A 12428-nucleotide genomic window follows, 5' to 3' on the forward strand; every position below is an offset into this window, starting at 1 on the left:
GCTACACTATAAAGGCTCCAAACAAGAAGGACTGTGCCTCTCTGAAAGGCTAAGGAGTGAACTCCCTGAGCAGCAACAGGTAGAAGTGTGCTGGAAGAAGCCGCGCACAACATCCACTGAAAGGACTACTCCACCTGACCAACTTCACCTGGATTTTCCTGGACTAACTAGGTGCATTGTGGGAGATTGAGTTCCAGGCCCTGAGAGGCAAACCAGAGCTTAGGAACCCTTGGCTGGTGCTGCTGGACACTTTCTGACCCCCAGCAAACCTTTCAGATGAAGATCTGAAAGTTGGGAACTTTTGGCCAAAGTTTGTTAAAAAGCTCCACAGGAAGACCGGCATGACGACGAGAGTCAAGCCGACTCCATTGAACCGCGACTCGGCATGACAGCACTGGTTCGTCCCCCTGAAACCTCAGGAGCACCTCACCATCGATGCTAAGGATATAGACTTCCAGGACTCACCGATGCTTCACGCTGCAGCAGGTCACCTTCTTTGGCGCAAACTCTGGATTCTAGGACCCGAGGGCTCGATATCAAGAGAAAACGTATTTAAAAAAAGACTACTTGCGAAGGTGAAATCTTGACCCGACCTACCACTTAACCAATCGGACCCACGCTCCATCGCGGTTTGCCTAAAACTTTGACTTTGTTCCGGTCCAGCAAGACCAGATAGTCGCAAGTGGCGCTTTAACCTTTTTGGCCCTATAAAGCACATTTTTTTTATTTAATCTTTAAAACTTTATATCTCTGGTTCCCTACACTGAATTTTTGTCATTTTGGTGATATTTGAAAGATAGAAACATGCTCTATTTTATTAGTGTGGGATTCTTAGTGTGTTAGGACTTTTACTTATTTGAATGATTTGGTGATGTTAAATGCTTTACACACCTGTCTCCTAAGTTAACCCTGACTGCTTGCCTGCCAAGCTACCAAAGGTTGAGCAAGCATTAATGTATTAACATTTGATTGGACCTTATTAGTGATTGTGGTATTATTACTAGCTGTAGGTACCTACCTGCATCTACTAATAATACATTTTCCAACACAGACCCATCCTTTTCGGCACAGTATCTTGTTCCGATCACACTACCCTCTTCTTCAACATTACTTTTCACATCTTGTACACTAAAAACAAACATTCACCCTCCATGGCAAAATTCAAATCCCACAAGACATTTCAAACAACCACCTTTAGAACATTCCTTAATGCCAGGATCCCAGTAGTCATGGAAAAAAACCAGGCATCATGCGTGATGCTCTACCTACAAGCATAGACAATGGAGCAAACATTTGCTGCAAGAGCAAAGCCAGGCTGAGCCCCAGTCCCTGGTTCACGAAACACTGTGCTACACGAAATAAAGAATACAGACTGCTACATTCCATGCAGATCCGACCATATTTTCAGAAACAGTATTTAAAGCGATTAACAGTCCCAGGGTACTTTTAACAGTTGTCCAACTTGTTACTTTATTCAATTCAAAAATACCCCCACAAAAGATACCAGAATTCTGTGGCATAAGATGACCTTACATGATGGAAAAAGTAAAATATCAGATTTGCCACATCCCTAACACTTCACGTGTCAAACGATAATCCCCTGGCTCCCACACACCAAATACAAGTGAGCTAAACACATGTTTACTTCCACACCTATCACAGAAACATACATATTCCCACTGGTAAAAAATTATTTGAAACAACAAGAATTCAGGCAAGCCTCTGCCCAACATCCACTTCTGCATCACAACCCAACATCCTCAACAAACTCATATTAAACTTCATGAACACCTGCTTACTCAAAATGAGCATAATACTCAAGTACTTCAATCAATCAATCAATCAATCACGGGATTTGTAAAGCGCGCTACTCACCCATAGGGTCTCAAGGCGCTGGGGGGGGGGGAGAGGGGGGATCCGCTATTGCTCGAAGAGCCAGGTCTTGAGCTGTTTCCTGAAAGCGAGATGGTTCTGGGTCAGTCGTAGGTGGGTGGGGAGGGAGTTCCATGTCTTGGCTGCCAGGTAGGAGAAGGATCTTCCTCAGGCAGTCGTCTTGCGGATGCGTGGGACAGAGGCGAGGGCATGGCTGGCGGAGCGGAGCTGGCGGGTGGGCGTGTAGAATGTGAGGCGGTTGTTGAGGTATGTGGGTCCCATGTCATGGAGAGCCTTGTGTGCGTGTGTGAGGAGTCTGAACGTGATCCTCTTGCTGATGGGGAGCCAATGCAGGTCTCTCAGCTGGGGGGTGATGTAGCTGAAGCGGGGGGTGTCCAGGATGAGTTGTGCTGAGGCGTTCTGTATGCGCTGGAGTTTTTTCTGTAGTTTGGCTGTGGTTCCAGGGTATTGGGTGTTTCCGTAGTCCAATCGGCTGGTGACGAGGGCCTGGGTGACCGTCTTCCTGGTGTCGGTGGGGATCCAACGGAAGATCTTTCGGCGCATGCGCAGTGTGTTGAAGCAGGCTGACGTGACGGCATTGACTTGTTTGGTCATCGTGAGGGAGGAGTCCAGGATGAAGCCCAGGTTGCGTGCATGGTCCGTTGGCTTGGGTGCGGAGCCCAGGGCGGGGGGCCACCAGGAGTTGTCCCAGGCGGAGGGGGATGTTACCAGGATGAGGACTTCCGTCTTATCAGAGTTTAGTTTCAGCCAGCTGAGCTTCATCCATTCCGCGACGTCTTTCATTCCTTCCCGGAGGTTGGCTCTGGCGGTGGCGGGGTCGTTGGTGAGTGAGAGGATGAGCTGAGTGTCGTCGGTGTAGGAGATGATGTTCAAGTTGTGTCGGCGTGCGGTGGTTGTGAGGGGGCCCATGTAGATGTTGAAGAGGGTGGGGCTGAGCGAGGATCCTTGCGGGACGCCACAGATGACTTCGGTGGCTGCTGTTCGGAACGGTGGGAGGCGGACTCTCTGGGTTCTACCGGCGAGGAACGAGACGATCCACTCCAAGGCCTTCCCTTGGATTCCGATGTTGCTGAGGCGCTGTATCAGAGTGCGGTGGCATACGGTGTCGAAGGCTGCCGACAGGTCCAGGAGGATGAGGGCCACTGTTTCCCCATTGTCGAGCAGGGACCTGATGTCGTCGGTGGCTGCGATGATGGCGGCCTCGGTGCTGTGGTTTGCTCGGAAGCCGGATTGCGAGGGGTCGAGGGATCCGCTGGTCTCGAGGAATGCGGGGAGTTGTCTGTTGACAGTCTTCTCGATGACTTTGGCTGGAAAGGGGAGGAGTTCTTGAGGTCCGTGGGGTCCGCTGTGGGTTTCTTCAGGAGGGCGCTGAGCTCGGCGTGTTTCCAGCTCTCTGGGAAGGTGGCGGAGGCGAAGGAGCTGTTGATGATGTCCCGGAGTTGGGGTGCGATGATGGAGTCGGCTTTGTTGAAGATGTGGTGTGGGCAGGGGTCGGTGGGGGAGCTGGAGTGGATGGTGTTCATCGTGCGGGTGGTGTCTTCGGTGCTGACCGTCATCCAGGTGTGGAGGACGATGGTGGGGGGGCGCCAGCTCGGTGGTGGGGTGCGTGGTCTGTGCGCCGAAGCTGTTGTGTATGTCGGCAATCTTGCGGTGGAAGAACGAGGCGAGTGAGTCGCAGAGGTCCTGCGAGGGAGTGATGTCGTTGTTGCAGGTGCTGGGGCTGGAGAACTCATTGACGATGTTGAAGAGTTCCTTGTTCTTGTCGGAGTTGTTGTCCAGTCGTTCTTTGAATGTGGTCCTTTTGGTGGTGCGGATCAGTTGGTGGTGTTTGCGGGTGGCGTTCTTGAGGGCTGTCATGTTTCCTGTAGACTGGTCGTGGCGCCAGGCTTTCTCGAGGGTGCGGCAGTTTTTTGGGAGTTTTTGAGGTCGTTGGTGAACCAAGGGGCATTCTTGCTGCCGTGTTTGCTGGGGGGGTTCTTCAGTGGTGCAAGGGCATCGGCGCAGTTGGTGAGCCACTGTGTGAGGGTGCGGGCTGCTTCGTTGGGGTCCGTCGTGTTGGTGGGTGGGTTCTGGCTGAGGGAGGTGGTGAGTTGATCGGCGGTGATCTTGCTCCAGCTTCTGTGGGGAACCCGTTGAGGGTGGTGGTGGGTTGTGGCTCTCCTGAAGTTGAAGTGGATGCAGCTGTGGTCTGTCCAGTTGAGTCCGGTGGAGTGGCTGAAGGAGACGCGCTTGCTGGAGGAGAAGATGGGGTCAAGCGTGTGGCCGGCATAGTGGGTGGGGGTGTTCACCAGTTGTTTGAGTCCGAGGATGGCGAGGTTGTCCAGCAGGGCGGCGGTGTTTCGGTCATTGTTGTTCTCCAGGTGGAAGTTGAGGTCTCCTAGCAGGTTTCAGGACCCACCATTCCACCGAATCTGCTCTCCTGTCATCCACGGAAACCATGCGTGCTGCATTGGATCAGGGAAAACTTGCTGTCCTGATCTTATTAGATCTCTCAGCAGCATTCGACACGGTATCCAATGCTATCCTTTTACATCGCCTTGCTAATGCAGGCATAGCAGGAACCGTGTTCGAATGGTTTAAAAACTATCTGGCACATAGGCGCCAGATTGTAAGGTTAGGCAACTTCTCTTCTGAAGAACAAACTATCAACACAGGGGTCCCGCAGGGCTCTAGTTTAAGCCCCACCCTGTTTAACCTTTATATGGTTCCCCTACTAAATTTGATTTCTTCCTATAACATCAGTACTGTCGCCTATGCTGACGACACTCAGCTTGTTATAACTCTTGACAAAAACCCATCTAACGCAGAGCAAACACTTAATGAATGTCTGTCAGCAACCTTCAAGTGGATGTCACACAACCATTTGAAGTGCGATTCATCAAAAACCGAAATTATCCCTTTTGGTCCCAACAATTCTTTCTTGCCACAAGACTGGTGGCCGGAACATGCAGAAGCCCCCCCTAATACTATCAATGCTGCCCGCAACTTAGGCATCAAATTTGACACTACTCTGACTTTCAATCAACAGGTCAAGGAAGTAGCAGGGGTCTGTTTCGGCATCATAAGGAGCCTTAGAAAATATTTCGATCTTCTTCCCCTGAGTGCCAGACGTACTGTAGCTGTTGCCCTTATAACATCTAGGCTGAATTATTGTAACAGCCTTTATGCAGGACTTAATAAATCAGCCCTGCATAAACTTCAAATGGTCCAGCATGCAGCTGCCAGACTGGTCCTCAGATTGCCTAGGAAGTCTTCGGCTTCTGCAGCCTTGGATGTATTACACTGGCATCCTATACACAATCGTATACTTTTTAAAGTCCCTACCATCACTTACAGAGCATTTCACCAGCATGGCCCACTGTACCTGCGCAAATACTTCAAGCATTACCATCCGTCGAGATCACTCAGGTCTTCCACTGCTAATCTACTTCATGTCCCCAGGTTTAAATTGTCTACCAGAGGAGGAAAATCAATTGCAGTCATTGGCGCGAAAGCATGGAACAAACTTCTCCCCCTCCTTCGTCAATCCACCACTGAATGCAATTTCAGAAAACTTTTAAAAACATGGATTTACTTTTTGCCAAACTCCGAATGCATGGGTTTCCTATGACGTGCCTTATAGACATGTAGTTTCCATCTATTTTCTGCTGTCTTCTGGAATCTAAGCGCCAAGATACTCCTTGGAGTGGTAGTGCGCTATATAAGCTCCGCCTCACATCACATCACATCCTAGGAGGATGTAGTCTGAGGAGGTGAGGGCGTGGGGGCTGATGAAGGCCGCGATGGCTTCGCTGAATTGTGTGCGGGATCCCGGGGGTCTGTAGACGAGGGTGCCTCTGAGGGTGGTCTTGGGGTCGGTGTGTATCTGGAAGTGAAGGTGTTCGGCGGCGGTAAGGGTGTCGTCGGAGTTGGTCGTGATGCGGATAGTGTTTCTGTGGACGATGGCGATGCCTCCTCCGGTTTGGTTGGCGCGGTCCTTCCGGGCGATCTTGTAGCCCTCCGGGATGGCTATGGCGATGTCGGGGGCTGAGGAGACGTTCATCCAGGTTTCTGTGAGGAAGGCGACATCTGGTGAGGTTGTGTCGAGGAGGTCCCAGAGTTCGACGGCGTTTCTGTGGAGGGAGCGGGTGTTGAGCAGGATGCACTTGAGGTGATCGTTGCTGGAGTCTGGCTTGGCGGGTGTGGTGCGGGATCGGGTGCAAGAGAAGCTGCAGGCGTGGCTGGTGAAGGCTCCGTGCGTGCGTTTCGGGGTGGCTTGGTAGCAGGCTGGCTGTCGGCCGGTGTTGAGTGCGTGGAGGGTGGCGGCGTCGTATCTCCGTCGGGTTGGCTGGCTCCGATGAGGTCCAGGGGTTCTGGCGCTGGGCGCGGTCCAGGCGTGGACGGGCGTAGACGGGCTTGCCTTTGGCGCGCAATCGGTGCGCCCGCTGCGCGTGACCGCTGCGCGTACGTGTGGTCTCCGCCATACGTAGCGCGGTGGGAGGGAGGGGCAGCTGGGAGGCGGGTGCGGGGTGGCACAGGGAAGGATACAGAAAGGAAAAAGTGGCGGGCCGCAGGGGAGCAGCGGCAGGGAGCGGGTAGGGGACAGAGGCGGGAAAGCGATCCCAAGGGGCAAAGGGCGAACGGACACACAATAGGGGCACCAACAACAGAACCTAAGCACAGGGAGCAAAAAAGTGCTAAAAGAAACCTTGCCACAGGGCAGCGGCGAAGCGGAGTCAGGGAGACCGGGCGCACTCAGGGGGAGCCGCGCGGCGCGTGGAGCGACCGGCACCGACCAAGGTCAGGTCAGGTCAGGTCAGCATTATGCGTCTCCTAGAATAGCCACCCTTCAAATCAGAGAAACCCAAAAGGTACTGCCGGATTTGTGGACTACCTGTGTGTTCCAAACAGTGGAAAATATAGTCACAGTTCAAATTCAACCTCACAGGGACGAACTATACCTCCTCCATCTAGTCCAATAATTGCTTGATTCCAAACAGCTTACATGAACAAGCCTCCCTACATTATGGAGCATTTTCCTCAACATCACCAGCCAAGTGTGCCTAAGTAAGCCTAACACTCCACACTGCTAAATCAACTCCAATCTGTTGTTCTGGGTGCCAGCTGGGCAGTGAAATAGTTCACATTAAATATTTGATTTACAGCAATGAAAATCATTTGAATATAATACTATTGATGTTTTGACCTAATAGGTCATGAATTGAGCAAGGGCAGCTTCAGCACAGGTAGAAGGGCTGCTTATAGACGCCACCATTAAGAATTTGAATGATTGGATGTTGCAATTGTGTCAACCTAGAATGGATAAAGATAATATGTATAAAAAGCCAATTATGTAAAGTGCCAGAAATGGCAGTCTCGATCAATTAGCATAAATCACAAAAGTGAAGTGTTGTTGCTTACTTAAAAAGAAGTATGTTTTATTTTTCTGTGTATATATCTTAGTGGCCGCATTGCGCTACCTCACCTATTCACTGAGCCACCAGTATTTTTTAATTAGCTATGCTAGTTTGTCAATGTGAACAGAAATATCAGCTTCGTCCATATACTTGGATAACAGTGACAATCTAAAAAAACAATGTGAATTAACTGGCTACTGTTGGACCACTACGAATGTATTGTGACTCATTCACAGTAATGGTCTCTGGTTAAACAAATAGGGATACTGTTGATTCATGACTGCCTTAGAAATAATTTCCAAGAGGAATATAATTATTTTTCTTATTTCCCTGCCTACTTTTGCAGGGATTATTATGCCACTGAGGGGCATATTACCAAGCAATAGCGATAATTATCGCTATTGCTTGGTTAGAAACAAACATTTACCGCTGAGCTGCGGCGATTTTTATCGCAGATAAACCTTGGTATTACCAAGGTTTATCGCAAATGCGATAAAAAACGGCCGCAATGCATGAATATCGCTGAAAAGTCAGCGATATTCATGCATTACCGAGCTAATGCTCTTAGCCATGTTATCCACCTCCCATTGGATAACATGGCTAAGAACTGCTCAGGGCAGGTGTTAGATTTTGGAGATATTCGCGCTTAGCGCGAATATCTCCAAAAGTTGGTAATAGGAGATAGCGATGTTAGCGACTGTTTCCAGTCGCTAACATCTTGGCACGCCCACTTTGCATGTCATTAGTGATAAATATCACTAACATGCAAAGTGGGGCCCAAGATGGTTGCTATCTCCTACTAGCTGTCGCTAACTGGTGTTAGCGACAGCTAGGTAATAGGGAGATAATTTTATCTCCGCTTTCTTGGCTTTTAAAGCCAAAAAAGCGGAGATAAACCCCCTTGATAATATGCCCCTGAGTCTTTTCTCAGCCACTGATCATTATTATGATTTGCATTACAGTTCATACTGTTCTTGGGTACCTGTGCCACTTCAGGCAGAGACCAACTACATGAAAATCAGCTTTAGCTTTACCCCAAATGGGCGACGCAGGTCCAAACTACTATACCACGCCCCATCTCTATGGAATAAAAGCAAGCAGGCATGCTTCAGCCATGTTAGTCCTCATCTGTGAGTACCAGTACACCATGATGGATGTGAGAATGTAGATGAGTGCAACTACACATGCCTTTTCAGTATTCTGTGCCACACATAGAAAGAGGAAAAAGCATCAGCGGATTGTTTTATACAGGAAAGTGGCTCTTCCAGCACAAAAACAATCCTGCCTATATCGCAGCTAGGGTGCCTTATTTGGCACAAGGCAGTACATTGTACGCCAGCTCAAGGAGAGGTCCATATAATGTTAAATATGGTGCATTTCTGCCCTCTCCCTTCGCACAGCACAGCGTGCAAGTTTGATAAAGCTGGGCTCAAGTGTATATATGATGGCTGTGGTGGAAAGACCATAATGAACAGGAACCTGCGCTGCCTGCTCAATGTCACTTGCAGTTACCTAATGTATAGCCACTTCCTACGCACTAAAATGTTCCCACTCTGGAGAATATAGATTTGCCCCTCATGCGGAAAGGATGGCGCTTGCAAGGAGATTCAAGGCATCCATAATATGAAACTAATCAGCCTAACGAGGCGTTGCATCTCACTGTCATCACCACTACTGTATTTTCCTGCTCCGAGGTTTATTTCTGTCGCCATGGAAACAGCATCCATTCAATGCTGGTGATATCACCAACGCCTACAAAAGGGCGATTTCCAAAGAAACACTTGACACTGATAGGCGATAGTGCATCTAAAAAGTGGAGTTTTCCCACTCCTGAACTCTTCTTTTGTATAGCTGTGCTGCCTAAACAAATGTTACCCAATCAAGCAAATGGCAGAACATTCACAGAGCAGAAACACAGCCCTGAAATCATGGCTCCAGGCGTGAACCGCAAGCAGAATAGCTGCAGCGGCATGATTCATTGTTCACTTATGTGATGCACTTCGGTCTCACCCTGAAAAATATGGAGCTGTGTGTGGAAAGTTGGCAGATGAAGGTTTCTGCTCTTTCAGGAGTGAATTTATGTGGCCCTGACACCTGTATTTCAAGTCGGAAAATGATTTGTTCTTTTCAAAATCCCCAATTTGTTTCAAGGCTGAAAGGTTTCCGTGCGGTAAATGTTTGCATTTTTATAAGCAGCTTGTCTTTGTGATGGGCATCTTCCTCTATTACATGATATGACGGTAATCAACCTCATTCCTCCTTCAGGGCTTATTGGCAACAGGGTGTGCACTATAAGAAGTAAAATATGTAACCTCTCATACCGAAAATGGCCACATAGACATTGCCTCCAATTAGGAGACGTGTGGTATCCTAGCCCGGTAATACAGCACTTGTATTTCTGATTCTGGCCGTCATGCCATTTAAAAAAAAAAAAAAAAAAAATCCTGTGGAATTGGATTTTCGGGTTTACAGATACACCAGCTGTTATTTCCTGGTGCAGTATTACTGCTTGGTGATGCCATTCAGAAATGCCACGCATATGCATAAATGTACCACAACAAAAGATGGCATCATAAGAGGCAGGAAGGGTCATACTAGAGACACATCATCTCTGCTAGTCAGAATACACAGCTGATACACAGCTTCAATAACATTGTCACTGTGTATCACGCAAGGCCTGTATTGATCACAACAGGAAACATCCTTTATAACGCGGTGTTTACAACGCGTGACCTTTACGACGCAGCCATTACAACGCAAGTCATTACTACGACTTGCGCTGGTTGGCGCTCTTGCTTAAGGAATAGTTTGATGTTCTATTCCAACACCTTCCCTACTGTTACGTGGGCTGGAGTTGGAATAGAAAATTAAATTAATCCTCAATCAAGTGCCCTCCAACGCAAGTCGTTGTAACGACTTGCATTGTGAAAACTGCGTTGTAAAGTACCGCGATCAAAATGATCGCATTGTACTGACGTACATCCATCACAACTTCATACGAAGGGCCAGATATATTAGAGGTTCGTGTAGCTTTTGCACTACACAACTGGGTGCATGAGCAACGCAACACTTAAGTGCGATTTATCTAGCCATACAATGCCACCTTGTGTGGCCCTAAGTGGCTTGATAAATCCAGAGTAACACAAATCAGCGTAAATCGCTGTGTTGCATTACTGTCTCCAGGGAGGCATTCCATGGGTGGTGTGTTAGTGTTCCCATGTATGACCCATGGATTTTGACGCATTACCAGGTTCACCATCAGTGCTAGACCTGGGAATGCACCAGAACTGTTCTGCCTCCCCAGGTGAGGAGTAACAAATATATTTATTTCTCCATCATCATTGATAACTTTATTTCGGTTGACGACCATAAAAGCACAGATAAAATATGTACATACAATAAAATACATAAATAATTAAGAACCAATGGTTAAGACAGTATTAAACAATCAGTTATCAACAAAGTAGTCATCGTTAAAAATTAGTCACAATTAATCAAGGTGGACCTTCTACGCCACATACTATACAGAAAGCGGGAGACCGAAAACACAATGAGGGGGGATGTATCAAATTTAAAAATTCTAACAGCTTGAGCACAATGGTTTAGTCCCAGATTTCTACATAGTGGTACCAGCCAGGCTCTCCGAATTACACTATAAGCGGGGCAAAAAAACAAAACATGGGCAATGTCTTCTTTGCTATTGTTGCAGACAGGGCAAATTCCCTCTTCTTGACCTGCCCATTTGCAGGTCAAGGCCCCAAGTGGCAGGCAACCGTGCCTTAATTGTGTATATAGTTTTCTTGCAAGGGGAGGTTCTATTTGGTCCAAAAATTCCTCCCTTCTGGGCACAAGTTTTACCTGCAAGAATTCCGAAGACAACCTGCCCATACTTGGCAGGCGAAGCAGCAGACTTAGGTTTTAGTGCCTCAGAGAGGCCAGCAGCTCAGTTCTCCGCACCACTGGGCAGCTCTCCACCGGGGACTCCCATATTTGGGGCATTCCGATTCGATAGGCAATAGTTTTAATGTGGAGCAGCCAGGATATTTTCTTACTCTTCAAGGACCCCCAGACAGCAGCGAACTCAGCTCTGTAGTCCGCAAGCTCAGGTACTGTCCAGAGCCTTCTCCAATACAGGAGGGGTCGGGCCGCTAGTAGTTCAGAGATGGGCTCCACACCTAGATCAAATCTCAAGGGTATGAGCGGGGTGCTATTTATTTCTCCTTGTGTATTCCTCTTCTTTTTTTCCATTCTGCAGTATACACTTATAAAGAGGAAAATGCCTCAGGGGATTGTTTTTGTGCAGGTTGGTGCACCTTCCTGCACAAACAATCCCGCTTTCAACACAGGCACCCTTGCACCATGGTGCAAGAGTGCCTGCATTGGCAGTAGGCAACATACTGTGTGCCTGCACTGGGAATAGGTAGGAAACAACCATATTATGTTAAATACTGCACATTCCTGCCCTTTCCCTGTCATTCAGTGCAGCACAGTAAGGGGGCTTGTTGCGCTGTGTTACATATTGATAAGTATGCCCCCATGGGTATTCGAAGAGGCCATTTTGGATTCAACCATTCAACTCCATTGTCAGATCAAAAAAGCTATTAAAACTTCAAGACCACACAAGTGTATGGACTGGCATTTGATTAACAGTGGAAGGACATATTTGGTGAGAGGAAGCTGCAGGTGCTAGCAGAGGAGGTGTAAAAGAAGGAGAACTGGCTAATGGGGCTGGTCCTAAATAACCAAGCCCAATGTCAGAGCCTAGTTCTAACAGGACACCACTGATAGAGCCACTGATGCACCCAGGCATTAGTGCACTGTTTAAGAATGTAAAAAGTATGCCAGGACAAGCAATATTTGAGGGAACTACTCTTGATGCACCATCATGAGAGCCCCACAACTCAGTAACGTGTGACATTTACATTCACATAGCAGCCTTAGAAGGGGCAGGTGTACTCAATCATCAGCCAGACCAGGCTTGAAGTCATTCAGGTCGACATACAAGCTGCAAATGGCAAAGAGGCAGGTGGCTGCATTGAATGACTATAAGAATATCCATAGGGACTGATTACAAGATGGAAGGAGCAGTATCCACAGCCATGACTAATTCCAATTGGTCTGATGTTCCCCCATCCTGGA

The 12428-nt window shown here is 48.2% G+C and overlaps 1 protein-coding gene across 3 annotated transcripts in view; it reads left to right on the plus strand.

Moving 5' to 3' along the window:
- TECRL (trans-2,3-enoyl-CoA reductase like) overlaps positions 1-12428 on the plus strand; it is a 769360-nt gene that overhangs the window by 556906 nt on the left and 200026 nt on the right. The window lies entirely within an intron of this gene.

The sequence above is a fragment of the Lissotriton helveticus genome, chromosome 2_1 (assembly GCF_964261635.1).
Source record: "Lissotriton helveticus chromosome 2_1, aLisHel1.1, whole genome shotgun sequence".
Taxonomy (NCBI): Eukaryota; Metazoa; Chordata; class Amphibia; order Caudata; family Salamandridae; genus Lissotriton; species Lissotriton helveticus.